Source organism: Varanus komodoensis, unplaced genomic scaffold (genome assembly GCF_004798865.1).
Source record: "Varanus komodoensis strain SLA01 unplaced genomic scaffold, ASM479886v1 scaffold44_3, whole genome shotgun sequence".
Lineage (NCBI taxonomy): Eukaryota > Metazoa > Chordata > Lepidosauria > Squamata > Varanidae > Varanus > Varanus komodoensis.
In genome coordinates, this window is record NW_025336010.1 from 6,341,295 (window position 1) to 6,368,785 (window position 27,491).

Sequence of the window (27,491 nt, forward strand, 5' to 3'; positions counted from 1 at the left end):
AGGAGGAGGATATAAGCTGCCTTGAGCCCTTTGTAGGAAAAAGGCAGCTTATATCCTCCTCCTCCATCTTATCCCCACAACAACAACCCTGTGAGGTAGGTTGGGCTGAGAGTCTGTGACTGGCCCAAAGTCACCCAGCTGGCTCCATGGCTGAGTGGGGACTAGAACCCAGATCGTCTGAGTCCCAGTCCCATGCTCTTAACCACGACACCACACTGGTTGCCTTTCTCTGAATTTTGTTGCCAGTTTCTCTGAATCTCTCTTAATGAGTGGTGTCCCAACATTCAAGGTGAGGTCCAACCAACACAGAGGGGGGTGCCCTTGTGCTCTGAGAAGTCCTACTAAACCCTCTCTTCTCCTTTAATGATTTCTGTTATTACCATATTCTTGTTACAATGTTTAATTTTACACACTCCCCCTGAAACTATTTTTAAAAAACAGCAGGTGGTATAAAAATGTTTTCAGTAAATGAACTGTGGGGATCGTTGGCACTGTGCGGGCGAGGGACGGACAAAGACTTCCTCCTTCTGCTACACCACTCAGATTTAAAAGACTTCCCCACTGCTGCAGCTGTGAACTGTAAAACAACCTCAGCAAGGTTCAAATGGCACAGTGTGACATCAAGACCAGCCCCAAGACAAGGCACGCGCACCAGGATCCATCTGAGGGAGAGGTGTGATGTGTCTGATTCATATTGTTCCCACATCGCTGCGCTGAAAGGTGTCCTTGTTTGAGAAGCGCTGTATCAGCTTGTGTAGCAAACTCACATGGCTGGAAATCCCATGAATTGATTAGCATGATCACAGCATGTGAGCAAAATTAAGAATGTCATTTGTCACCAGGCTTACAGCAAAGCAATTCTCTTAATTGTTGCATAATCCTGCACAGGGAGTGGTGAAGGGGCAGTGCAACTGGTGTGTGTGTGTGTGTGTGTGTGTGTGTGTGTGTGTGTGTGTGTGTGTGAGAGAGAGAGAGAGAGAGGGAGGGGGGGAGGGAGGGAGGGAGAGGGAGAGGGAGAGGGAGAGGGAGAGGGAGAGGGAGAGGGAGGAGGGCAGGTCACAAGCAAAGCCTTGATAGTATTCTTCATCTTAAGCAAAGAACAGAAAAAGGAACAGAGGATAAATCCGAAATAAGGGACTGTGAATGCAGCAGTTGTAAGAGCCACATGGTCAGAGGGTGCCCTGGTTCTACCCAGGAGGCAGCGTCCAGCTAGTCTGTCATCTCCTTAACATTTTTTCTGACACGGCAAAAGATGAAAGAAGCAGTGGGAAAACTTAGGAGGGCTACAAAAAAAAAAAAAGACAATGCCATCTGGACCCCTGCCCTGAATGAGCCAGGGTGATTACAGGATAAAGCTTTCACCCAAAAGTAGAGATAAAGGCCTGGGGAGGAAGCAAACAGGAAAAAGGTGGTAGGGGCTACCAATGGCAGGAAATGCGCCCACCCCCCCACTGCTGTGTGTGTGTTTCTAATTTCTTTCTGGTTTTACCCTGAGGAGCACAATACAGATATTTCACAATATATATAATTGCTACAGATGCCCCCCACTGTTCACCAAAGGAACTCAAATGGCAGGCAGTACAGATGAGACATGTATTCTCAAAACAACCCGCAAAAATCAAAAGTAATTTAGTTTAATGCAGAACAACCCTGTGAGATGTGTTACAGTGGCTGGCTGAAGATCACTCTGTGAAGCATAATAGCTGAGCAGGGATTTGAACTTGAAGTCACTCTAGCTGCTGCCCCCACTGAACCAAAGAAAGCTGCTTTCCCTGTGCCAGGCCATTGGTCCATCTAGACTAGTGCTTTCGACATTCAGTGGCCCCCTGAGTTTTTAACCTGGATTCTTTCCTAGACCAGCCGTCAGATGCTGAGACCAGCATCTAACCTTCTGCTTGCAAAGCAGGTGCTGCCTCTCTAAGCAGTGGGTCCCTCCCACTCTGATTCTTCTGTGGTAAATTGCAGGAAAACCAAGATGCCCCGCATTGCAGAGTTGGCACCCAAATGCCCACTGAGTAGGAGGCATGGCTTAAGGCAGCCTTCCCCAACCTAGGGCCCCCAGATGCACTGGTCTACAACTTCTGGACTGGCTGAGGGTGATGGGAGTTATAATCCAATGCATCTGAAGGGGACTGGCTGTGAAAGGCTTCCTGAATCCTTGGCCATCTGTTGAGTGTTGTGGCAATGCGGTGCTACCTTGTGATATAATGTTTGTCATCTTTTTATGTTCAGCTTGCCTGCTGAGCAGCTCAACAGACCTCGAAAGGCTGCAACTTATTTGAACTACTGGGTGATCCAGTGAAAAGATATAATCTCTCTGAAGCCACTTGCATGCTTCAGAAAGCCTTCTGTGAAGCCCAGGCTTCCTCCCTCATATCTGGATAGGATACCAGATACAGCCTGACAAAAACACATCCCCACGTCTTCAAGCCGTCCTTGCAGCCAGTGCACAAAGAATGAAAGAGCACAAGAGAGAGGATGTAATCTCATTAAGGAGGGGGGAGAGAGTAATTAAAAGCCACTATTCATGCTGCCTTTATCCGGGAAAGACTGATAACATTAATCTCTGTGAACAACATTTATCAAGTGGATGCCAAAATGGAATGTGAATTCCACAGTCTGAAATGAGAACTGACACGGATAGGAAAGTGGCTACCTCAAGCAGTTATGGGGGAGAAATTCATTTCAGTTTCTTTAAGACCAGAACATGCGCAATTTGCACCACCTGGAACCAGTCATGGAGCCAAACACGAGCCTGGTCTGAAGCCTGTACCTTCAAATGTGTTGCCAATGTGATTCACACGACCACAAAGGAGTAAGTGTTTGACATATGAGTACATTGCAAAAATAGACACAGCACATTAGTAAACAGGAGAAACATAGCAACATAGAAACAGAGTGAGTCAGAAGGGGTCTCCTGGGCCATCTAGTCTGACCTTCGGCACCAGCCAGCTCCACTCACGACATTCCCACCATATGCACGTCCAGCCTATCCTTGAACACCCACACCAATGGGGCCTCAACGACCTCTCGTGGAAGCCCATTCCACACCCTCGGGGTCCTGACTGTCAGGAAGTGCTTTCTGGCATCCAAAGGGAACCTTGTCTCCCTGAGCTTTGCTCCATTGGAGCACGTCCTGCCTTCCTCTGCAGGGAGGAACAGGTCTCTACCCATCTCCATGTGACATCGCCTCACGTACCTGTATGTCGCCAACATATCCCCTCTGACTCTCCTCTTCTCCAGGCTGAAGAGACCCAGTTCCCTCAGTCTCGCCTCATACCCCATCCCCCGCAAACCGACCACCAACCTTGTGGCCCTACGCTGCACTGACTCCAAACTGGCTATATCCTTTCTGTAATGAGGGGCCCAAAACTGAGCACAATACTCCAGTTGCAGGTGCACCAGAGTCATATAGAGTGGCAGTAATACCTCTCTCGATCTAGAAGCCACACTTCTGGCTATGCAACCAAGGGTGGCACTTGCCCTCTTGACCACTGAATCACACTGCTGACTCATGTTTAGCCTGCAGTCAACCAGCACCCCGAGGTCCCTTTCACAAGTGCTGCTCTCCAGCCACTTGTCACCTAACCTGTACTTGTGACAGCTATTCCTATGCCCCAAGTGCAAGACCTTGCACTTATCCACATTGAATGCCATCCTGTTGTCTCCTGCCCACTTTCATAGTCTGTCCAGATCTTTTTGGATCTGGAGTACCTGCTCCTCAGTTGTGGCCACTGCTCCAGTTTTAGTGTCGTCTGCGAATATGATCAGCAGACTGTTCACCCCTTCTTCCATATCATTAATGAAAAGATTAAACAGGATCGACCCCAGGACAGAGCCCTGAGGGACCCCGCTTGTCACTGGCCGCCATCCCGATGATTCCCCACTAATGGTTACCTTCTGCTTTCGGTCAGTCAACCATGCCCTAATCCACCAGACAGTGCTTTGGTGTATCCCAAAACTCCTCAGTTTCTCCACCAGGATATCATGGAGCACTTTGTCAAAGGCCTTGCTGAAATCCAGGTATACCACATCCACTGCATCCCCTCCATTTAGCCATCTCAAAACCTTGTCATAGAATTCCACAAGGTTTGTCTGGCAGGACCTGTTTTTGCAGAAGCCGTGTTGTGTGGCTGTCAGCCTCCCTTCCCTATCTAGCATCACTAGATCTCTTTCTATTATGAGCCTTTCCATTGCTTTTCCTACAATGGACATAAGGCTAACAGGTCTATAATTCCCCATGTCCCTTCTACTACCCTTTTTGCAAATGATGCCCCCTCCAGTCCTCTGGAACTTCACCCATTCTCCACAAGGTCTCAAAAATGGAGGACACTGGGCGTGAGAGAACCCCTGCCAACTCTCTAAGTACTCTTGGGTGTAACCCGTCAGGGCCTGGTGCCTTTGTAATGTCCAATGCCCTGAGGAGCCCCTCGACTTCAAGGGGGGTGACTCTAATCTGTGCCCCTAATTCCCCAGCCTCATCTAATCTCCTATGCAGATATCCTCCATCCTGCTTTGGGGAGAACACAGAGGCAAAATAGTCATTTAGCATCTGTGCCTGTTCCCTCATATCAGTCACTGGATCTCCTTCCTCCTTATTTAGTGGTCCCACCACTTGTCTCCCCTTCCTCTTCCTATTTACATGCTGAAAGAAGCCCTTTTTGTTGCTCTTGATATTCTTGGCAAGTCTCAGCTCATAATCAGCCTCTTCCTTGCAGAGAATCCTTCTGCAATGGGCCTCCTCCTCCCGGTATACCCTTTTGTCTATTTGCCCCAGTACCCATTTCCTACAGAGGTTCCTCTTTCATCTAATCCCTCTAACCATCTCCTTTCGCATCCATGGCAGCACTCTCCTCCGCCTCCCCACCTTACTGACTAGAGGTATCGTCAAGGCTTGCACCTCCAGAACCTCACTTTTGAGTGATCACTCACATCCAGAGCTCTCCTAATCTGTACTTCATCTATCAGCTGCTCCCTATTGGTCAAGACCAAGTCAAGGATGTTCCCCCCCCCCCCCCCCCCCCCCCCCCCCCTCTGTGTGAAAAATCCCCCCCCTATAGCTTCTAGGAAGTGACATGACCTGGCTGTCTCCGCCAAGTGAGTCTCCCAACTAATATCTGGGAGACGGAAATCTCCCATAATTACTGTGTCTCTCCCCCAAGATATCCTTAGAATCTGGCCTGTCAGGACATCATCCAGGGTCTCAAGTTGACCTGGAGGGTGATAACATACCCCCACTGTAAGTTCTCTTTCCCTCTCAAAACCCCTAAGTTTCACCCAGACAGCCCCTACCGAATCCCCATCTGTGCTGCATTCTATCTCACTCATCCTATCCCTTCCCTGACTTATAAAGCCACTCCCCCACCCCTCTTTCCTTTCCTGTCCTTTCTAAAAAAAGGTGATACCCTTCTATGTTCACATTCCAGACTTCCCTTTCAGCCCACCAAGTTTCTGTGATCCCACCAGGTCATACCCTCCTATTCCCAAGAGAGCTTCAAGCTCTTCCTGCTTATTACCCATGCTCCTAGCATTGGTGTACATGCACCTCAACTCCTTCCCACTGCTTCCTTTCCTTGGAGTTCCCAGCCTCCTCCTTCCTCCCATCCTCCCTGATATCTGGCCCCTTTCTGTAGGAGTCCTGTCAGTCCCTGCAGTACCGCTAAATCCCTGCTCCCAGAGCCCTGATCCTCTCCCCACACTTGTCCAGTACAGACATGTTTCTGGGTGGCCTGAACACCTCCCCCCCCGGCTCAGTTTAAAGTCTTCCGGACAAAGCTCGCTAGAGCATCTCCAAAGGACCTTTTCCCCGTCCTCATGAGGTGTAACCCGTCCCTTGCCAGAAGTCCATTGGCAAGAAACCGAGTGCCATGGTCAAGGAACCCAAAGTGTTCCTTCTGGCACCACACCCTAAGCCAGTCGTTCACCTCGGAGGCCCTCCTGTCCCTTCCTGGCCCAAATCCTCGGACAGGTAAGACTGACGAGAAGGCCACTTGGGCCTTCAGCTCCCTGAGTTTCTTCCCCACGGCCTTAAAGTCCCTGGTGGTCCCAACCACACCCTGCCTGGCCACATCGTTTGTGCCCACATGGATCACCAGGAGTGGCTGGTGACCCCCGGAGCGAACAAAATGCTCCTCTCTGTCCTTCACATGCCGGATGCGTGAGCCTGGCAGGCAGCAAACCTCCCTTGTCTCCAGGTTGGGGCGGCACACCGCCACCTCAGTGCCCCTCAGCAGGGAGTCCTCAGCAACAATCACCCGCCGCCGTGTCTTCCTGGTGGTGGTGGGTGGCTGTGCCCTGGCCCTCACCTCTCCTACAGTGGCCCCCTTGCTACTTGTCGTCCCAGGCTGGGGGTCCTGCTGGTCCCCCAAGGCCTCATCAGCCCCAGCCTCCCCAAGTGGAGAGAACCTGTTTCCCAGCTCCAGATTGGTGCCAGGAGAAGGAGGAGGTCATGCTGGCCTCCTCCTCCTGTGGGTGACATAGCTCCATGTCTCCACAGCTGCTCCTCCCGTGGCCTCTCCCTCAACCCTCTGTCCAGAGGGGGACTGCTCCCGGGGGGCCTGGAGAGCTCTCTCGGCCCTCAGGCACCTCACCTCCTCCTCTAGCAGGGTCACCATCTTGCACCGAGGGCAAGTGTAACCCTGCCTCTCCTGGGGGAGAAGGGCAAACATGTCGCAGCTGTTGCAGCGGACAGCAATACCCGTGCCTCCCGCCAAGGCCATATCCTGTTCTGCCATCGGTATCCCTTGCGAGAACATACCTTGGTCCCCTGCCTTGTCTGTCCTGCAGTTCCTCTCACTCGCCCAGTTCTCCCAGACAAAACCCACTCGCGCACACAAACACACACAAGGATAAAATAAATTTAAATTGGAAGAAAAACAAAGCAAAGCACAGCACAGCACAGCACAACACAAACAAAACCAACAATCAAACCTCTGTGTCTCAAGGAAGGGAGTCTCCGGGCAGCCTGGGCCGCAGCCAAGGGACAATGCCAAGAGGCCAGAGCCAAAAGGGCTTGCAGTGGCTGAGCGCGGCCTTATCAGCCCCTCAGGCCAGTGGCCCTGCCTGTCCACTCCCTCCTGGCCCCTCTAGCCTCTCTGGCCCAGCCTCCCTTCCTCTCTGCTGCTCCTGGCCCTCTGCTTCTCTACCCAGCTCCTACCTTGCCTTGCCTGGCCCCTGGCCACTCAGCACCCTCACCCAGCCTGTGCCTCTGCTGCTCTGCTGCTCTGCCAAGAGGCCAAAGCCAAAAGGGTTAGGAAAATGTTTCAAAAATGTGCAAAATTGATGCATACATTTGGGAAAACATGCACAAAATTTCATGCAAAAATGAGGGAAGTTCACAAACTGATATCATATGGGCCCAAGATGGAAAATACTTCAATTAGGAAATCAGAATCTTGACAAACTCAAATTTTGTTGACCTAGACTTCCCTGGTTACTGTGCACAATTAAAAGTCAAGTCAAGGAGGCCTTTGTTTTTTGTAGTGCCATGCTGAAAATACCTCCCACATATTTTTGGACCATTCTGGTTAGATTTGATAGAAAAGAAATTGCTTTCAAAATGCAAGGCAAAGCAAGGGAGATTTTGGAGGAATTTTCAAACGTTTGGTTCATGGTTCTTGTGCTACAAAGTGAGTGAGGTGTATCTGTGACTGTCTGCAGTCTCCTTGTCTTCCCACACTTCTGCCCATGAAGGCATCATGAGGTAATTCCTGCCATGAGGCTTTCTCCTATCAGGAAGTGCAGGCAGCCTGGGAAGCTGCAGAGCAATGGCAAAGAAGTGTAACAGGAAGGAAAGCGCATGCACAGTTCTCCTGGCCAAAATTTTTGAGAGCCACCATCCACCCCACCCCCCACAATATTAGAGATGATTGCTGAATCATGCTAATTAAATAACATTTAAAATATGTTTAAATAATGCAACACAATGATGATAGAACAGGAAAATAGAACAACATGATTAATTTAATTACAAGTCAGAGAAAGCCTGAGTGAACAGGTGCATTTTCAGCAGGTATTTGACAGGTATCAGATTTTTTGCTTCTCAAATGGCATGAGAGGAGTTTTCCACAGGATGGGCACCACCACCAAGAAGGTCTGCCACTGAGATATTACATGGCAATATTCTGGTCATCTTGAAATGGCTGGCAAGGCCTTCTCCTATGATCTTACTTGCTGGTTGGGAATATGTCCAAGCAAGGTGGCCTGCTAGGTATACCCTGGCCCTAAATTGTTTCAGGCTTTGTATGACAGCCCTCAACATGGCTTGGTGGCTAATGGGCTGCTGGCACCATTCTTTTATACAGGTCTTACGGGGGCACAGTGGCATGTCTCAGCAAATACTCTGCACTAGCTGCAGTCCCAAGGCAGGCCCAAGAGCAGTCCCACACGGAGTGCACTGCAGAAGTTGTATCATGGTTACCACTGAACGGATCCCTGGAGCTGGATTACTGAGAGCAGATTCCATTATGAAGTGATCTGGCCATGACAACAGGATGACTTCTGTCCCCCTTATCCAGACCAGCCCCTTCACACCCAGATTTGGCAGAGGTCAAATCAAGGGTAGCCCCACTCTCTGAGCTGGATTGAGGACAAACTGAAACAGTTCCTCCAGGACCTAAAACAGCCTTCTCTACTCTAGTATCCTCCAGAAATTTTAGACTATAACTTGCTGCACTGCCCCCTTCACCATCCCCTAGTAGCCAGGCTGACTGGGACTGATGGGAGCTGTAGTCCAAAACATCTGGAGGGCAACACATTGGGGAAGGCTGGCTGAAAATTATCTACCTGCACAGAGCATCCATGTCCCCATTTGGTTACCTGTAACAGCATCAGTTTTGTTCCCCACCTGCACTGGCCTTTGGTTTCCTTTGCAAACTGAAGTGTAACTGACGTGTCCAGAGAAGTTAACCTTGGACTCACCAGCTGCTTTTCAAAAAGGATTTGGGCACCCAAGGAAATGCCCAAGCTGCCAAGGGAGTCTTGAAACAAACAGAAAATCTTCGAGTTGTCCCAGGTCTTCCCCACAATAAGCACCAATCAACTTGTTTGTCACGCAGCTCATTTTCCCACTGACCTTTGTAGTTCAAAAGGAGTTCGCAAGGAGTTTATTAGGAGCACTCTTAATACACTCACTAGAGAGGAAGTCATGTGGGAGAGGTGGCCATGTGAGTCCATTGCCTCAAAGACGGAAGAGTCTTGCAGCACTGGAAGATGAACAAATTTATCACAGCAAATGCTTTCCTGAGCTAGAGTGTGCTTCATCAACAAATGGGTAATGTGATTACTTCCGGGCATAGTTATATGTGCCTTGAGTAGAGAGGGAAAGATTTATCTTTAACAAAATGAAGTCAAAGCATCAAGTCACAAATAGCTGTAGGTATGTCACCATATTGTGTGGAGCACAAATCAATCTAGTGATCAATCACGCTAAAAGAATACAAGATGTAATCACTGAGGGTATGACCCACTCCTGACTGGAAATGATGGAGAAGCAAAGCCAGATCAATCATCTAAGTGCATCTTCTCCACCCTGGTACGTTGCAGGTAAGCTGGACAACAACTCCATCCTCCACATGAGCTGTGATCCAAGACAACTGGAAGGCACCAGGTTGGGGAAGGGGTGGTATAAGTAAACACCTTAAAAGGACAATGACTCTATCTAGTGATCTGGGACCACTCTTGTGATGAGCAGATAGCATATCAAATTTGTTCATGAATTCCAATTTGATGGCTGGATAAGTGAACAACTTTTGGAACTTTTATTTTAACATCTAGAGTCACCATGTCCAAGTCCCTGACATAAAGCCTGTCACCTCACCACCTATTCTGGGGGTGACTTTCCCCACCTGTGACCCCCTCTATGCAGGAGTTCCATTAGTACTGATGGAGGCTTCTCAAAAGCCGAGCTGCTGTATGGCAGCAATTCTGGGGGAGGGTTGCACCCCATATGGAGGAAAGGAATACCCCTTCCTCCCCAGCATCCCCCCACAAGTGTCCTCATCTGACAGTTAGGCAAGGAGAGGGTAGGGCTGGGGATAAGAGGGAGAGGCCCCGAGGGCTGCATCAAGTCCATGGACCAGCGGTTCGCCTCATGTTCCATAAGAACTGTTTGTCCTGCTCCGATACTTACAGAGCCAATTCCTTGCATGAGCCACAGGACAGCACTGCTTGCTGTTAGGAAGCAAAGGGAATGATGGGACAATGGAGAACTGTAGTTCTGAGAACTTGGTAGTCAAGGGATAACAGGTCAATGCCAAGCTGGTGACCAAGGAAGACAGAGTCTACCTACTGGCCAGGTGTCAATCAACCTCTGGCAAGAGACACACTTGCCTTTCAAAGTCTTCCACCTGATCACACCCCAAAAGCCAACCGTAGAGCTGAAATGAAAGGCAGCTTGAGGGAGAACTCTGATTTAGTGGTGTGTGCCCCCCACACCCCCACCCACATGCCAGATTATGTATGCTGGATTTAGAGATTCTAACAGCAATAGTATGATGATTAAATGAGCCAGAGCTCAGCGATATTACCTTCATCATCTAGGCTTAAGTTTTATGTGCGCAGAGCAGCCTTTTGAAATGTGCCATGTGAAAAAACAAAATGAAGCCTTAATATTCAGGTGAGCTCTGAAAGTTGGGCAAAGTGTTTCCTGCTGGTGTGAAATTTCATTTCAGCTCCAGTCCAGTCTCTTTTTCTACCCTAGAACTTGATTTCCACAAACTGATCTAAAAATAGTATTTTTAGTAGTAGGCAATATTCCTTCTTCCTGTTGTATATTCAAAAAGGAAAGAACCCATGTGTGTGTGTGTGTGTGTGTTTTCCATTTCATTTTTATTATCTTGTATACAACACTTTTAACTTAAGAGCCTTTTGGCAAACCATCTATTTCATCCAAACCATATCTCCCATATATTTTCCCTCCACATCATAGCAATAATAACAATGCTTTTCATATATTTGCTGGAATATATATATAAAGAACTGTTTGCAACTGACAAAACCACAAGCCGTGACATCTGTTCTGTGAGCATTGAGCCTTAAAAGTGCAGGGATAAGCTGGCTTTTTTTTAATCGTGAGGAGAATACACAGAAGGGTTCCTCTGTATTAAGCATCCCTGGTGCTGAAGACAGATTCTAGGACTGAACCAGGCAACTACGGATGCCAAAGAAATCTGCCATGGAGTTTGACTTTTGAAGGCCCACCCCTGGATTCTGCAGCAGACCAGCTTTTCCCAAGTTGCAGAGATCCTGCAGTTTTGCAGGCCATTTTTAATTTTCTAAATTTTTATGCAAGTTTAGTCACATAAAAAATAGGAACAATTTTTTTAAAAACGGTAACCCCAAATGTGTATTTTGCAGCAGGCTAAAGTACAAAAGCACAGATGGGGAGGGCTGCATATTTTGGAAGTATCTGCACATTTTCAAGAAAGCCTAAGAATACATTTCTATAAAATCTGGTTTTGTAAATGAGCCAAAGATGGAACAAAATCCATGAAGCATACGCAGGATGGATTTTACAGCATTCGTATCTTCCTAATGCAAACAAAGAGAAATAACAGAAATTAGATCCAGTCTATCTCTGTGTTCAGAAAAATTTAAACACAAAGCTATGGTTTGCTTTCCCAAAGAACAGATCTATGAAACCAACAAATAAGCAAAACATATTGCCTTTTTAATAAAGCACACACATATTCACAAACAACCCACTTTAAAGATAACCCTTTAAGGATGCACTCTTGCCTCCAAGATCCATGGGAGGAGAGGTTGTAACAGGGGTGTGGGAGCAATGTCCTATGGGTGAAAGCCAGCTCATATGGGGACCCAGAAGGATTCTGAATGGGTCCCTAGGAGACCACATCCTTTCCCAGCTTTTTCCCCTTTCTGAAAGATTGAAATGCCTCTGTTCAGGCTTAGCTGCTGGGAATAAAAGCTAAATAATGTTGATATTTGGGAAATTTCCCTTTTTCCTTCTCCCCAGCCTGCCACTGGAATGCAGCCCTGAAGAGGTTTGCTGAAATTAAATTCAGCCTTCAGGATTAATGAAGTTTGACACCCCTGGGCTGTACAGCAGCATGGAAGATGTGCTGCTGCAACGAAACATATGCCAGCAGAACACTCTGCGTAGGCTGGCGCATTGGCTAAAAGGGGATTTGGCGAAAGGCAAGCCATTATTGGTACACTGAAGAGCACACACAATGGTGCTGTATCCTCCTACGACCCTTCGATGCACAGCTGTGCACTTAGACCTCACTTAGCATACCATGAATAGTTCTGCTCTCTACACCTAAAACGGATACTGCCATGTTGGAAAGAGAAAATGATCAAGGAGCTGTGGCAGCTCTGCTCTGTGGAAAGGTTACAACATCTGAGGTTGCTTCCCTTAGGAGAAAGGCAGGTAATGGGAGATGTGATGGAGGTTTATGGAATGATGCATGGTGAGGAGAAGATGGAGAGGGAAGAAGCTGGCTGGTGTGAGATTCAGGAGGGGCAAAAGAAAGTTCATCCTCTTGCAGCACATGGTGAAATTATGGAATTCGCTTGCACAGGGTGGAGTGATGTCCACCAACTTGGAGGGCTTTAAAAGAGAGTGAGTTAAAGTCATGGAGGAGAAACCTATCCATGGCTACCCGTCTGGGCTATATGGTACCTTCAGTATCAAAGGGAGTAGGTCTGTGTGCACCAGTTGCTGGGGAACATGGGCAGGGGAGCTGTTCCACTCATGTTCTCCTTGAGTTTTTCCAAAGGCAGCAGACTGGCCAGTGTAGGGACAGAAGGCTGGACCAGATGGGCTCATCCAGCAGGGCTCTTTCATTCTTCTCATGATGGTGCAGCTTCAGACCATTCTCAAGCAATACACCAAGAATGTTCCACCCCAAAAGCACATTGACCTCAATTGGAGGGGAGACTGAAAACCACCACACAGGGTATATAAGCCCCAAAGAGGGAGACCACAACCCAGATGATAGGGTGCATACACACAGCCCTCTAACAGCCTCATGTCATGAGCTATCAAGGCAAGGACCCACACCTCCATAAGGTGGAGCAAATCCCATCTCATAGGGTGGAGCAGGAAGGCAGAGGATCACACATGTGCTCCGCATGAGCACAGCCACATACCTGCTGCCGCTTATGCTGCACCTGCGGGGGGCAGCCACTCCAGGGAGCCCACTGGCCACACTCTCCTGCCATGGCCAATGCCACAACAGGAACACATGTGGGGCATCTTGTCTGAACAGCAACATTTGAATGCACACACCTGACCCCAGTGGCAAGAAACTGTGTCTCCCGTGTACTTGGGAAGGTGCCCATCAAGGCAGCTTTGTCAGCAAAGGCCAGATGCTCCACGGCTAAGAAGGCAGAAGCACTCCAGACCCCACCGCAGCTGCACCTCTTGGTGCAAATGGATCCTGATTATAATCACTATTTTAAAACCGAGAACGCAAGTGTGGAGGCCCTGCTCTGGATTGGGCTCATAAGCATGTGGGGGGGGGGTGAGGAAGGGTTTTTTCCTCAATACCCCTCCATCCTAGGGTCCTGATCCAGATTTGGCCACCTGTACATTGTTGCTGTTAGTCGCAAAGTCATGTCTGACCCATCACGACTCCACAGATAACATTCCTCCAGGTCTTCCTGTCTTCCACCATTCCTCAGAGTCCACCCAAGCTCACACCCACTGCCTCAGTGACTCCACCTAGCCACCTCATCCTCTGCCATCCCCTTCTCCTTTTGCTGCCCACCTGTACCTACCCTGGAGTAAAAAAATGAAGAGAGCAAAACAGCAGCATCATTCAAGCACCGTCTGGTTGGGCCCTTCGTGAAATGGCAGGCAAGAGGAGGGGGGCAGTCTGCCAGGCATGAGGGCCCTTCAGATTTATTCAATGGCTTGGATCCCCTTCTGCTCTTTTACAGCCAAGAACAATTACCTCTGGCGATTAGGTGGAGGAGAATTGATCAAGAATCGAGATGCACTCATTTGTTCAGTTAAACTCAAGAGATCCACAGTTCTGGTAAGGGCTGTTGGTATGTCAGCCTAATTGAAATAATTAATCAACATGGCTTTCTGGATGCTTTTGAGGAGCAGTTGGAGCTACAGAGCCAAGATGCAGACTAGAAATAGGATCAATTATGTCAGCTGCAAATGGATTTGGCAGCAGCGTCTGCTCTGAGACTTTTCTCCTGGCTTCATCGTTCTCATAAAAAAGGGGGAAATGATCCCATGGTGCTACCATTAAAGGCTCTCTAAAAATTGTTCTAAATACAATAAATAAATATGGAGCACCTTTCCAGCTGTGCATTTCCAGTCAATGATAGCAGCAGAATAAATTAGATGAAGACAGTTCAGCATTTGAATCAAGAGGTAAAAACTCTTAATCATTGCCCAACCTTTCTTAATATTGTGTTCTTCAGATGTGTTGGACTACAGCTCCCAGCATCCCTACCTTACATGGTCAACAGCACCAGGAGACTAAGTTGCAGAAGTCTGGTGTACTACCATGTCCACTGCAGACTGAAATTGGAAGAAAAGGGTATTATTTCCTTTCATAAATAAAATTTTAGTTTGGGCTGTATACTAAAAAAGAAAAGGTATGTGGAGGAGATGTGGTAGATAACTGGTGTGGAAGGCACAGCAATGGTTAAAGGAGGTATGCCAGCACAAGCTAAGTCGGACCTTGCAAAATCAAATATTATTTGCTGCTAGAGGGTTATGAGTTGAGACACCTTGCCTTTGAAGTGAGAGATGTAATTTGTACTGTTGGCTATGTTTGGTTTTTGTGATATGTGTGTTGTACAATGGACTGTTATTTGTGTTTCTTAAAGTTACTGGCAAAATCAGCGATAACCTTGAACCACTAACCTTTCATTACATTTGGTGAAGGGCCATCGGAGAATCAGTAACCTCTGTGTGCAGGCTGGTATCCCCACTTTTCATAAAGAACAGGGTCCTTTCTGCTCTGCATTTCTGGTGTTCATGGGGGTATGAGCTATTTTATGGTTTCAGAAGGTGCTCAGGGAGGGAAGGCATATGGCAACCCTCCTCCAAGCTTATGTGACCAGAAATGCAAACTGTTGGGATTTTTATTGCATTGGTTTGCATCACCTGGCACAGTTTCTGAGGTGTCTTTTTTAAAATCAAGTTGGTAGTCCTCATTGTGATGTGTTGAAAAGAGGGTAAAAATGCTTACTGCTTGGTAATCATTAAAGACTTTTTGCCTTTTCTCAGTATTGGCAAAGGAAAGCAACTTTGCAACAAGGGCTTTTTTACGTCCCCACACTGTTCTAACAGAGATGCTGCTTGTATTAGCCAGAGCCTTCAGAGCACTGCATCAGAGAAAACAAAGGCCTTGCTGCCTCGCCACCCCCAGCCTGAAAGGACTTGGGTGCCCCATCTCCTTGCCACCTTCCAGTCTCGAAAAGAAGCCCCTGGTAGCCTTGGATGCTCCAGAGGGTGGCCTGTGGGATAAGCAGAAAACATGCAAAAGAACCGCCTTTCCAATCTCTGTGGGTGGTTAACATGTCATTGAAATGAAATCTCTCCCAAAGAGATATTCTTTCCTTTTTGTTTCTTACATTAAAATTACAATAAATGAGGCAGAAAATATACCACCATGACTTAACTCACATGCCGAAATGTCAATTAGGATTTTAAAAAAATCAGAACATGTGAATAAGCAGGGATGTATCTGATGTTAGTCTGACGGAAGTCCCGTCTGTCTCTATGGGTCACCTCCAGCTCTACTAACACTGGTCTCCCCCTTCAGACACAGAGACTTGGGGGCACCTAGTCCAGAGTAGGAAGTGTGGCAGAGGCAACCTTTGCCCCCTTCCCTCTGCACACACACCTCCTGCTCTACAGTTTGGCTAGTTGTCCGTTCTCAGCCACCCCCTGGAGGCCCTTTGAAGGAGGAGGAAAGGAGCCTGGTGTGCTGGCAGGACACGCTCATGGCCCAGAGGCCTCCCCTTTCTGCCTCCTGGAATGGGCCCTTAACCCAATTGCTGAGGATGGTTTCCCAACCTTGGGGAAGCCACTGGCGTGCAAGGGGGAGAGGGAGACCAGGCGGCAGATCCCAGCTCTGAGGCTGGAATTCTGCTTCTGAGCTCAGAGCTGAGAATCCGCACTATCCTGTACCCCCCAAAGCTGTTGAAGGGGCATAGGATTGCATCAATAATCACAATTCACTAAGAATGTTCCCTGTGAGAAAGGACTCCTTGTTAACAGGAGCTCTACCTGCAGTTTTATGGAATAAAAAAGAGGCTTTTTATCCCCTCCCCAGTTGGGTTTCCTTTGGGGGTCTCTGCTAAAGGGGCTCGCCAAAAGGCCACTGTGGTGAGGCTGCCGTGTGGTAACCGATTGCCCAGCACTCCAGCCAGTTAACCACGTGGGCGCGCATTAAGGGCAAGCGGGAGGGTGTATCTGGCACTCCTCTATCAAAACCGGTTCTTTGTACATTTACCCACTTAAAAAAATCAAACACTGTAAGGTTAATTACTCCCATAGCTATTTGTGAGAAACTATTCTGGAGCTGCATGCTCATAATTAACAACCTTATGAAGGCTAACCTTTAATCTTGGGCTACGTACAAACTTTGAAACAGCAGCTGCTTCTGTGTTGCTTTTTTTCTCCTGTGAGATGAGTCTCGCTCCATTCAATCTACACTTTCTGAAACAGAGCTTAAAAGTAAAATCAAAAGCATTGCACGTACCTTTAATCAATTCAACGTACACAGAGCAGCATTAAAAGAAAAGGGAGGTTTTCAAAATTGTTCCAAAGATGAGAAAGAGCTGTTGACCTCATAGCCACTAGACAAGAAGTGCTGGGAACAGCTAAATTCTGGTCCAAACCAACAGAACCGGCATGTTGTCATGGTTAGAAAATTGGCCTCAGGCTCAGAAGATCTGGCATTAATTCCCACACAGCTGTGAAGCTCACTTGGTGACTTTGAGACCATCACTCCTTCTCGGCCCAACCTACCTCACAGAGTTGTTGTGAGGATAAAATGGCGAGGAAGAGAAGGACCATACAAGTTGACTTGAGTTCCTTGAAGGCAAAAAGATGGGATGCTGCTATAATAAGATAAATAAATAACAAACCAGTTTTCTCTTAGCACTCTCCTGGAAAGAAAAATGTACAACTGCTGAGAACATAGCTGAGGATCCTCTCAGTGTACACCTGTTGTAAGTTTAATTTATGGGGCATCTCTAGGCACCTTGAAGTGCTACAGAAATTACTCAAATGGCCAAATTGTCAGCTTTGATTCATGTACCACAAATGCTGGCATACCTTTCCTCCCAGCCCATTTTTGTCTAAGCTACATGGGCTAACTCACCCCAGCTCCTTTCCTGACCTCAGTTCACCAGGCTTGCGGCCATTCCACTGTTTTTTTGGCTCCCATCCTCGCCTGAATCCATCCATCTTCAGTCTGAAAGACTAAAACTGGTTTACCAGGAGTGCCTCTCTTAATTCACTGGAGAATTGTGTTTGACCTCTTTGCAGATGCATCAGGTTGTCAGCTCCAATTCATCTTGTTTACAACAAATATCCTGAGATCTCTTTACTCCTCTACTTTTTCCAGCTGTCAAGGCCCCAGTTGATTTTTTAAAAAATGCATATTTTTGTCATCAACATGGCATTCCACTGTGTGATGCCATTCACTTTCTAATTAATCCATGTCTGGAGATCATCCAAATCATCCTACTGGCGTTCCTCATCCTTCTTCATATGCCCAGTGCTTCCTCGTCCGCTGTCAGTCTCAATAGCAATCTCAATCTCCCTCCCAGGTGATTTATGAAATTATTGAATCAAACAGGCCTGGGAGTGAAGCCTGGTTATTTCTCCCAGCTAGAAAATATGCCAGTCAACAAAACCTTGAGGTCTTTCAGTTTCTCTCCCAGATATCTTAAGATAAATAGAGGAATGCCATCCTCTTCCAGACTGAGCCTTCCCTAACCTGGTGCCCTCTGGATGCTTTTGACATCAACTCCCATCAACCCCAGTCAGCTGGAATGCTGAGTTGTATTCCAAAACATCTGAAGGGTATGAGGTTGGGGAAGGCTGTGGCACAGTACCAAGTCAGATGCTTTTCTAATGATCAAGAAAGAAGATTGACAGGAAAATATTCCTATTTCTATTCTATCTGAGAGAGAAAGAGAGAGAAATTGAGAGAGGAAATAAAGACAAGCATGGAGCTTAGTACAAGTTTGCAGAGCCTGATGAATTGGGCTGGAGAAAGCTTCTGAATGTAATCCTAAATGATGTGTGACTGACTGCCACAAAAAAAGGGCAACTGTGTCCCCACAGATATGGCGAATGTTCTCTTAGAAGTGAAGGAAGCGGACCCTAGAGGAGTTGGCATGAAGACAGATGCGAGCACTCAGCTGTATTATTGACCTTCATCCCGTACCTTTGGAAGGAATGAGCAGCGCTTCTCCTGCTGCCAGCTGGTTGGCAGCCAGCTGAGCCATAGTGCTCTGCTCTAATGGGGCACGAGGCCCAAACCGCGCACCCTGCCAGTCATCCCCCTTTCCCTGCTCATGCTGCATGCACCCCTTCTCTCTCATCCTCGCATGGTATTGAGAGTGTGGTACTCCGACGATGCTCTTCCACACTGTTCCCCAAACTGACACCCTCCCCATGTTGATTCCCATCAGGCCAAGCCAACGTGGCCAGTGCTGGAAGGGGCTGCCCCGAGCAACTGAAGGGAAGCAGCTTCAGGAAGGCTGCTCTGAAAAGTGTAGCTTGGAGGTTAGGGAGCCTGATTCTCTGCTCCCGTAATCCCAAGCCAGCATGGTATTGTGGTCCAAACGTCACTCTTGGTCTAGTGGGTGCTACAGCTGCTGTGATAGACACAAACTGATTTAATGAGATGCAGCTCAGAAAACATACCATCACCAGATGTCTCTGAGTATTTCAGAGCCAGCACTTTTGGCATGCTGCCTATAGATCAGATTCATGTTGTTGTTTTTATGTGCCATTAAGTTGCCTCTAACTTATGGCGGCCCTATGAATGAAAGCCCTCCATACTGTCCCGTCCATGACAGCCTGCTCAGCTCTTCCAAATTCAAGGCTGTTGCCTTCCTGAGGGAGTCAATCCATCTCATATTTGGTCTTCCTTTTCTTCTGCCTTCCACTTTCCCTAGCATGCCTGCTTTTTCCAGAGAGTTTTGCCTTCCCATGATGTGCCCGTTTTTGTTTCTGAGGAAAGCTCTGGCTTGCTTTGACCTAGGAACCTCTTGCGCATCTTCCTGTTGTCCAGGGTATTTACAAAGCTCTTCTCCAATACCATGTTTCAAATGCATCAATCTTCTTCCAGTCAGCTTTCTTCACTGTCCACCTTTCACATCCATACATAGTAATCAGAATCTTCTTGCCCTTGGTTGGCAGGGAAATGTGTCCCTGCACTTGATTATCTTCTGTAGCTCCTTTATTGCTGCCCTTCCAAGTCTCAGTCTTCTTTGAATTTCTTGGCTGCAGGCTCCCTTTGAGCTGATGACAGAGCCAAGGTATGTAAATCAGACTTATGCTTGCCCCACGAAGCTGGATTAGGACTTTAGTGGAGTTCTAGTTCAATTCTTTTTGAGAGCACCAGGCTAGGAAAAATGGCAGTTTTGTGTGTATGCAGAGAGACAGAGAGAAAAACTGTTGGAAGAATTAACCCAGGCACAGGAATTTGGATAAGTTTACTCAAGCACAAAAGTGATATACTGTACCAACAAACCTTGCTTGATGGAGACAGGGTAGGCTGCTCCACCTAATTCTGTCCTGTGAGGCTGGGGGAATGGAAGGAAGAAAATACTGCCATAAAACTATCTCCAGATTTTTTAATTTATCCACAGCTTTCGATGAAAATAAATCCAACATAAATGCACACAAAAGAGCCTTCTTGATCAGCACAGGATGTCCAGGGCCCATCCTAGCAAGAGGAGGATGGAATCAGAGCATAAAGCATCCAGGCTGCGCAGGGCGCTCCGTACAAGAGGCACACCTGGGGGATTGAATCTGCCTCACGCTGCTGCCCAGAAGTGCTGGAGTCGTGTGTGGGGCACCCTGAGCCTCTCAGATGGGGCACTTAGCAAGCATAATCTCAGCAGCAGGAAGGGAAGCAGCTGCTCCCCACAGCAGCCACCCACCATGGAGACGGCTACCACCAGGCTGCTCAAACTGATGGCTATGCCTATGCCCCATTCCTGCCTTTAGATTATATTTATGACTCACTTGTACTCCAAGCACTTTGACTTTGTATATTCCTTTGCTTCCTGGCATGCATTTTGCTGTTGGCTGCCTGCCTTTGGGGGATACTCAGCCTAACACATCACACAGTGGAAGCATGGGATTTATTTTTCATTTTCTTCTGTGGAAAGTACTAAGCTCTCAAGGGAAGAGGTTTTCAGTCTTTGTTTGTTTTTTCCTGGAATCAGGTGGGCTCAGCCTGTCATTTCTTTCTCCACCATCATGTCATGTCTATTTAACTCATTGACTTTCTGGTGAATATTCAACACTTCCCATGGGGCCATCCCACTTTCCCACATTCAGTAGATCAAACTTCAGGGAAGAGCAGATTTTTCTCTTTAGAGGGGGTGCAGAGAACAAGAAGAGCACTGCTGGACCTCATCCTTCTCAGACTGGTGTCCATGCCATGTGTACGGTCAGTATAAGCTCTCCCCCTAATAGCAAGCACAGGGGATGAGTGCCAACAGAAACGGAGCCAAAGTGGAACCATTGAGGAACCAGGAGATATCAGCATGTTTGGGGGAGCTGTGAGGTTAGCAGAAGTGCCAAGGGAAAAAAGATCCTTCAAAACAAAAGCTACGAGACAGTTGTCCTTAAAAATAATGGAGCCAGGATGAAGATTACTGCATGGTAATGGATTGATAGACCAATATCCTATTCCAAGCAGATGCCTTTGAGAAGTCCAGGAGCAGGACATGAGGCCAACAAGCTCATCCCACTGCTCTTCTCCAGTCTGCATCCTTGCTTTCTTCTGGTGTTTCCAGCATGCTGTGAAATTGGGAAGGAGAGGTGCCAGGACTTGTGGGGGGGGGGGGGGGGGCAGGGAATCCACACTAAGCATTTCTATCCATATTGCAATGCCCAACTCACTGGGGTAGCCCATAACACTCAGCCCAACTTGTCCTGCTCATGTTAGTTCTGCCAATATAACCCAGATTTTTTCAGACCTGTTATTTCACAGGGGTTTTTTTTTATATGTTGTGGTTTTCTCCCAGTGTAAGAATCGATATGGGCTAAGGCTGTGGTACTGTTCTGGGGCCAGGCATTGTGGTTTCCATGAACCAATGACTCTGGAGGCAATGAAGAAAAATGCCCTGTTCAGCCTTTGGCAACATTTTAGTAACCGTTGCTTTTCTGCCTCCTTCAGCTTCTCTCTTTCTCTGACTTGCAGATTTCCTCTCCCCTCCACTCTGAAAAATAAAGTTTGCAGTGGTTTTCCAACTCTCCCCAGTTGTCTCCTCTGTCCTCTTGCCCAAGAAACAATTCACTGAAATGTGGGTCCACTCAGAAGTAAATCGGATTACCTCCAGTGGCCTTACACAGAATTAAATCACACAGTCTTCAACAGAGCTCTCTTGGGAAAGCCCACATGGGATGGGATTGGACTGGTTTGCCTTTGGGTGGAGAGAATGGGGTTGCCAGTTCCACTGGCTTTACCCCCTGGGGATCAAGAGGACAGGAGCAATCAGAAGCACCCTCTCTCCTTCTCCATAACTTTTTTGAGGAGTCAGGAGTGGAGCTGTCACATTTTCCCCTTTGTTAAAATCTCTCTGCTCATCTACTCCTTCAAAAACAAAGGAATGTTAAAGGTACATTTCCCTGCACACACACCCTTCCCAGTTCAGCTGTTGCTGAATTATAGGTTCTTGTTGAGATGTGAGGGATTGTGTTGTCTGAACCCAGCTACACAAAGAAGCCATGAAAAGAACCCATGGTTTGTTGTTCAAACTTGTAGGTGGTTCACCATTGTCTGCTATCTTGGTTTGGTTCAGACAACATGGTAACCCATGTTTCAATGACAACCCACATTCATCCCATATTAACCCCCACATTTGGGCTATCGTATTGATTGAAAAGTTAGGCATGACTTAGAACTCATTTATTTCAGTGGGCCACTCTAAGTATGTCTGAGATTGCAATACTATGAATGTTTAAACTAAAACAAATCCCACAACTGCAAGCACATCTCAGCCTAGATGGGCCCCAGGGCTGGTTCCAACCCATGGAATGTTGTCATACGGAACCTTCCCTTACAAAAGAAGAAAGAAAAGCAGGAAGGCCAATCACTGCCATTCTGATAAGATCATCTGCAATGTCAGGAAGGACACGCAACATGTGGGAATGAACACAATGTTGGGAGGATAAAATGGAAAGGGGGAGAACTTTGTAAGCCACCTCGAGTTCCTTGAAGAGGAAGAAAGGCAGGGTATAAATGTAATATAATAATTATAACAAGGTACCTTAGGGTCCAGTCCTATGTTGTCTATTCTTGGAAGTTGTGAGTCAGGGCAACAGCTATCTTTAGCACCCCACACTCTGCACCCTGCATGTCCTCTAGATAGCCATTTTCAGCTGTCTAGATGAAAGATGATACAGGGGGAGAGAAAGCAGCTGAGGCACTATTGCCTTTGGTGCAAGCCACTGCTCCTAGCCTTCTCCCATTCCCCCTGCCCAGCTCCCGCCTTTAGCCTCCTCCAGCCTTGGGGATGAGGCCAGCATGGTTCTTTCAGCATAAGGGGGACAGTGCAGAAGCTCTGCATCCAAAGCCTTTGAGCAATCCCATGCTGCCCACCACCCCTGACCAGCAAAGTCAGGTAGCCAGAGGCAGGGGAGGATGGTGATGCCTAGCTCAGAAAGGTGTCTTGCCATCATACCAGTGCAGTTTTCCTTTTCAGCCTCTAGGAGCTCTCAATGGAGGCTCTTTCAGGACCATGGAGAGCTCCCTTGAAGCTTAAAAGAAAACCTGCGGGGGTGGGGAGCTGTGCTGACACCAGCACCCCCAGCTTCTCCTGGCCATAAGATAGCACCCCATACCTCTTTTTTTTTTTTTTTTTTCATGTTTGACCGCTTCAGGTATCACCACCACCATCATAAGGATAACACCTCAATAAAATCAACCATATAAAATTAATAAGCATGCCAACACTACAGAAAACACCACAGCACCAGGTACAAGAGAAAGAACCACACTGCAGCAACTAGTAATGAAGAAGAGGCAGAGAAACAGAAGAGGAGGCCCTTTCGACTTTTGGCTCAGGCTGCAAAACATCTTGGGCTGGACCTGAGTATTGGCCCATTAAACACACCCTTTCCGACCGAGGGTGGTATGGTGACTCACATGCAGACAACTAACCAGGCACAGATGAAATGAGCCCAGGAGCAGAAGGGAGGGACAGCCCAGGGCAAACATGGATCGCACCAGCACAGCAGAGGGCTGGAGGAGAAATATGCTTTCGATATTTCCACGGCTGAATGGCAAACACCTACCATTGCTGTAGAATCAGTTCAGACTGAGTTTGCCCTGGATCTTTCAACCTCATTCTTTCCCCTTCAGTGCCCTGCTTCCATTTCTCTTAACTGCACTTATTTAACAATAGCTCCCTTGCAGCTTTGCCTGCACCCCTTTGTTGAAGTCGAAGAAGAAAGACAGCACCTTTGGCCCATTCACCTCCAACCTATAATTTATTTGTATCTGACCCTTGCCACTCATTTCAAGATGTCACTAGGAACAAGATCTCCACGTAGCAGCCTCAATTTGCTTGTAGCTCGAAGGGCTGGGAGCGTGGGCTGAAAGGGGAAAGGAGAGTCCCATGGAGGAGAGAGCAAATGGAGGCCAGGCAAGAACCTTCCTAGCTGGGAAGCCAGAGAAATCTGGCTGGAGAAGGGCGGCTGGCCAGGAGGGCATCAGCCAGGGAGAGGCAAGACATGGGGCCACCCACACAGTTCCTTGTGCAGTTGAGCCATCCCAATGGCCCCGAGGGATGTCCACGAAGGAAAGCGAGGCTGGCAGGCACTGCTCCTCCCTGCAGGGTCCCCTACACTGCCCATTCATTCTGCCACCAGAAGCAAAGGTCAAACCAGCATTAAGGGTGGGCATGGTCAGCACATGCCCAGGGCCCGCCCCCAGGGGAGCCCACAAATAAGGAGTGGCTCCTCCATATCGCCATGGCAATCTGCTGATTTGCCCGCCTCTCTAGCCTGAATGGCGGAGGTGGCAGGGAGGAGGTGCAGGCGTTGCCCAGCCTGCTTGCCCCCTGGCTCTCAAGTGAGCACATGGGGCTGTGAGGAGAAAGGGAGTGAGGAGCCAGAGCAGCTGGGGATCATGGCAGTGAGAAGGCAGGCTCTTTGAACAGGGGATGCTGAGGGTGCTGTCCTTCAAGACCCGCACCTGGCACTGACTGCAGCTCCTGCTCACACGCACAGATGCACACATACGGCATGCCTGTGCAATTGTGAAAATGCCAGCAGCAGTGCTTCTGGAGGGGCTGGATTGATGCAATTCAACAGAAACCGCCGCTGCCCACTATGGGACATCTTTTTAAGGCAAGGATAGCCCAGCAGATCTGGTCTCCAACTCCCAGCATCCCTCACCTCCAGCTGTGCTGTCTATGACTGATGGGAGTTCTAAAGGGCCCAATATGGAGGGCCACAAGTTGCCCACCCCCCTTTGGGGGAATGTGTGATCCTCCAGCTGTTGGCCTGCATTCTCCAACCTGACTTGGGGAGCCCCCTTGAGGGGAAGGGCTGTAACTCACTGGCATTGCCTCCAAAGGAGCCCAGACTCCCTCTCTGGCAGCTCCAGGAGGGGCTGAGCAAGAAGGGCCCTGCCTAGAAATCCACCCCCAGCCAGCTTCATTGCACAGCCACCTCCCTCAGGCCTTCCTAGCATGGCCAATGGTAAGAGATGGTTGGAGCTGCCGCGGCGGCAAACGGCACCAGATGGCTCAAGCACCACTCCTGCTGTATACAACAGCTTCCTATGTGCCTTCTCTTTTGTTTGTTTGCATAGGATACCCCCTTCATTGTATTCACGGAGCGTGCACCATTTAAGGTTATGTTAGGTTATGAGAGCAGGTTGCCCATCCACAGATTGTTATTGTTGTTGTTGTTGTTTCTATACTGCCCAATAGCCATTGCTTCTATGAAGTAACACTGCATCATTGTGTGTGACAAGCTGAGGCTGCAGAATAGATATTGTACATGTGCAAGTATTCATTCATTTATTTATTTATTTATCATATTTATATCCCATCTTTTTTCCTTTCCAGGAACCCAAGGTGGCTTACATAATTATCCTCCTCCTCCTCTCCATCTTATCTTCACAACAACAGCCCTGGGAGGTTGGTTGGACTAAGAGTCCATGACCCAGGAAGCTCTATGGCTGGGTGGGGACTAGAACCTGGATCTCACGAGTCCCAGTTCCACACTCTTAACCACTAAACCAGTTCGCACCTCCTTTCCAAACCCTGTCTCAGGTTTTGAAAACTAGGGCTCCCAGGGTCCAAGGCTTTGTAGCACTAGCTTTTCAAACTTGAACCACAGAGTCCCAAGAGCTTCTTTTCATGCATCTCCTGGTGTGGCAGCAGTAAGGACTTTGTGGGCAATTCAGCTGAATAAGAAGGAACATGTGGAGAGCAAGACTTGGCACAGGCCTCCTTCCCATCAATGCAGCTCCCTAAAGGGACCAAGCACACAGAGCTTTGCAACATGTGACAGTCGATTATCTGTTAATCCACTGTGTCTAAGCTGGATTTCATTGCAGAATTGACATCTGAGCATTACAATGTTGCCTTTTCTGCTTTTACACAACATGGTCTCTGGGTTGCACTGTAGCATAGTGGTATATCACAAATACACAAGTGAAAAAATCAGTTTCTTTCCCTTTTATATTCAAATGCCACATTTCTTCTGACTTGAAAAATATTGGCCAAAACATCTCAATGGATACAGAAAGGAAATGGGAGAGTCTAAAGGCGCTGCTGATAACTGTGAGTAGGGGATGACAAGCACATGATGAATACCTCACACAGAAAACCTATAGGATTGTGGCCAGGCAAAATTAGCTGCAGTCCCATCCCAATGAAATTAGTGCAAAAATTTAGCAACTGTGGAATGTTATGCAAGATCTGAAAAATCTCACTGATTTCAGTTAGGGCCAAATTGACAAGGGCATTTTCTTGGCTGTCCCACTCTCCTCAAAATTGCCTGTTTTCTTTTGGCTATATTTTGGCAAGTTGGAATTCCCTTTAGGTGGAAGAGAAATGGAATCGCCTCCATTTTCTTATTCCCAAGAGGCTTGTTCTGAGGTGGGTTTTGAATTTTAGAAAACCCCAACCAGCTGCCACCCTTTGTAAAAAGTGACCCTCTCCTTTGCCACCCAATGTGGGTTTATGCTTTATGCTTGACCTGCCCCCCCCCGTGTATGCGTGGTGTGTGTGTGTGTGTGTGTGTGTGTGTGAATACGATGTCTTGCGAAACAAAACCTCACCAGATGTGCTTCATTCAAAAGCAGACCCAAAAGTTTGAAAGGTGTCCCGTGAGGATTCTTAGGGTGGAAAGGGCAGGAACAGAGCTTCACTCTGCATGTTTAATCAGAAAAGAAACTCCCCAACTTCAGTGGGACTTAATCCAAAGTAAACCCGGAGAAAGCTTGGTGAAATTTTTCTGAGAAACAATGTGAGGGGAGGGGCCCTTTCGCAAAACAACTTCTCTTTAAATGCCTGTGTTCATTTTGCAAATTTGGGGTTGAATCACTGCTTCTCTCCCACCCTAATTTCAGCAGAAACAAAGTGCAACTAAGTCACTTTAGATGCAGCCCACAATCCCCAAAACATCTGCAGGTCCTCCAACACCTGTTTTCTGTTACCCCTTTGGGGAGATGTTAGGGATTTTAAAAAGAAGAAATGCTGCGTGCATATGCATGTAAGCACACACACCCGCCAACACACAGGAATCAACTAACGTTCTTTCAGCAGCTCTCAAACTCTCTTATCATGGTATCGTGAGCTTAGCGCTGGACATAAACACGCGGCTTTTGCCTTTCCTCCCCCATCTGACATTTCCCCCCTCCCTAGAGAAGCAGATTCTCTGCTGCAGAAGGCAGCTCAGAGCCAGCTATTGCAAATATGCCGCAATCTGTCCTTCAGTTTCCCAAAGGTTTTGTTCCTCTGTTTTTCTGCCTCATTTTGCATTCCCTTTGGTGACATTTTGCAGCTGACGGTATTGCTGAGAGGAGGCTGAAGGTGCAGTTCCCTCACCCACCCACACGCTTTTTCTGTGCCTTTTCTCCAGCACCTCGCAACCTCCCAGGCTGCCTGGTCGGAATAAGACCCCTGGAAAGCGAGTTCCCCCGGGACAGCCTCCCCTGGGCTTTCACTGGAGCAGGATGCCAGGAAGGAGATGGAAAGAAGATTGTGCAAGAAAAGAGAGGACATATGCACACACGTGTGCACGTGCACGCTTGGCACCTCCCAGCTAAAGGAAGCACAAG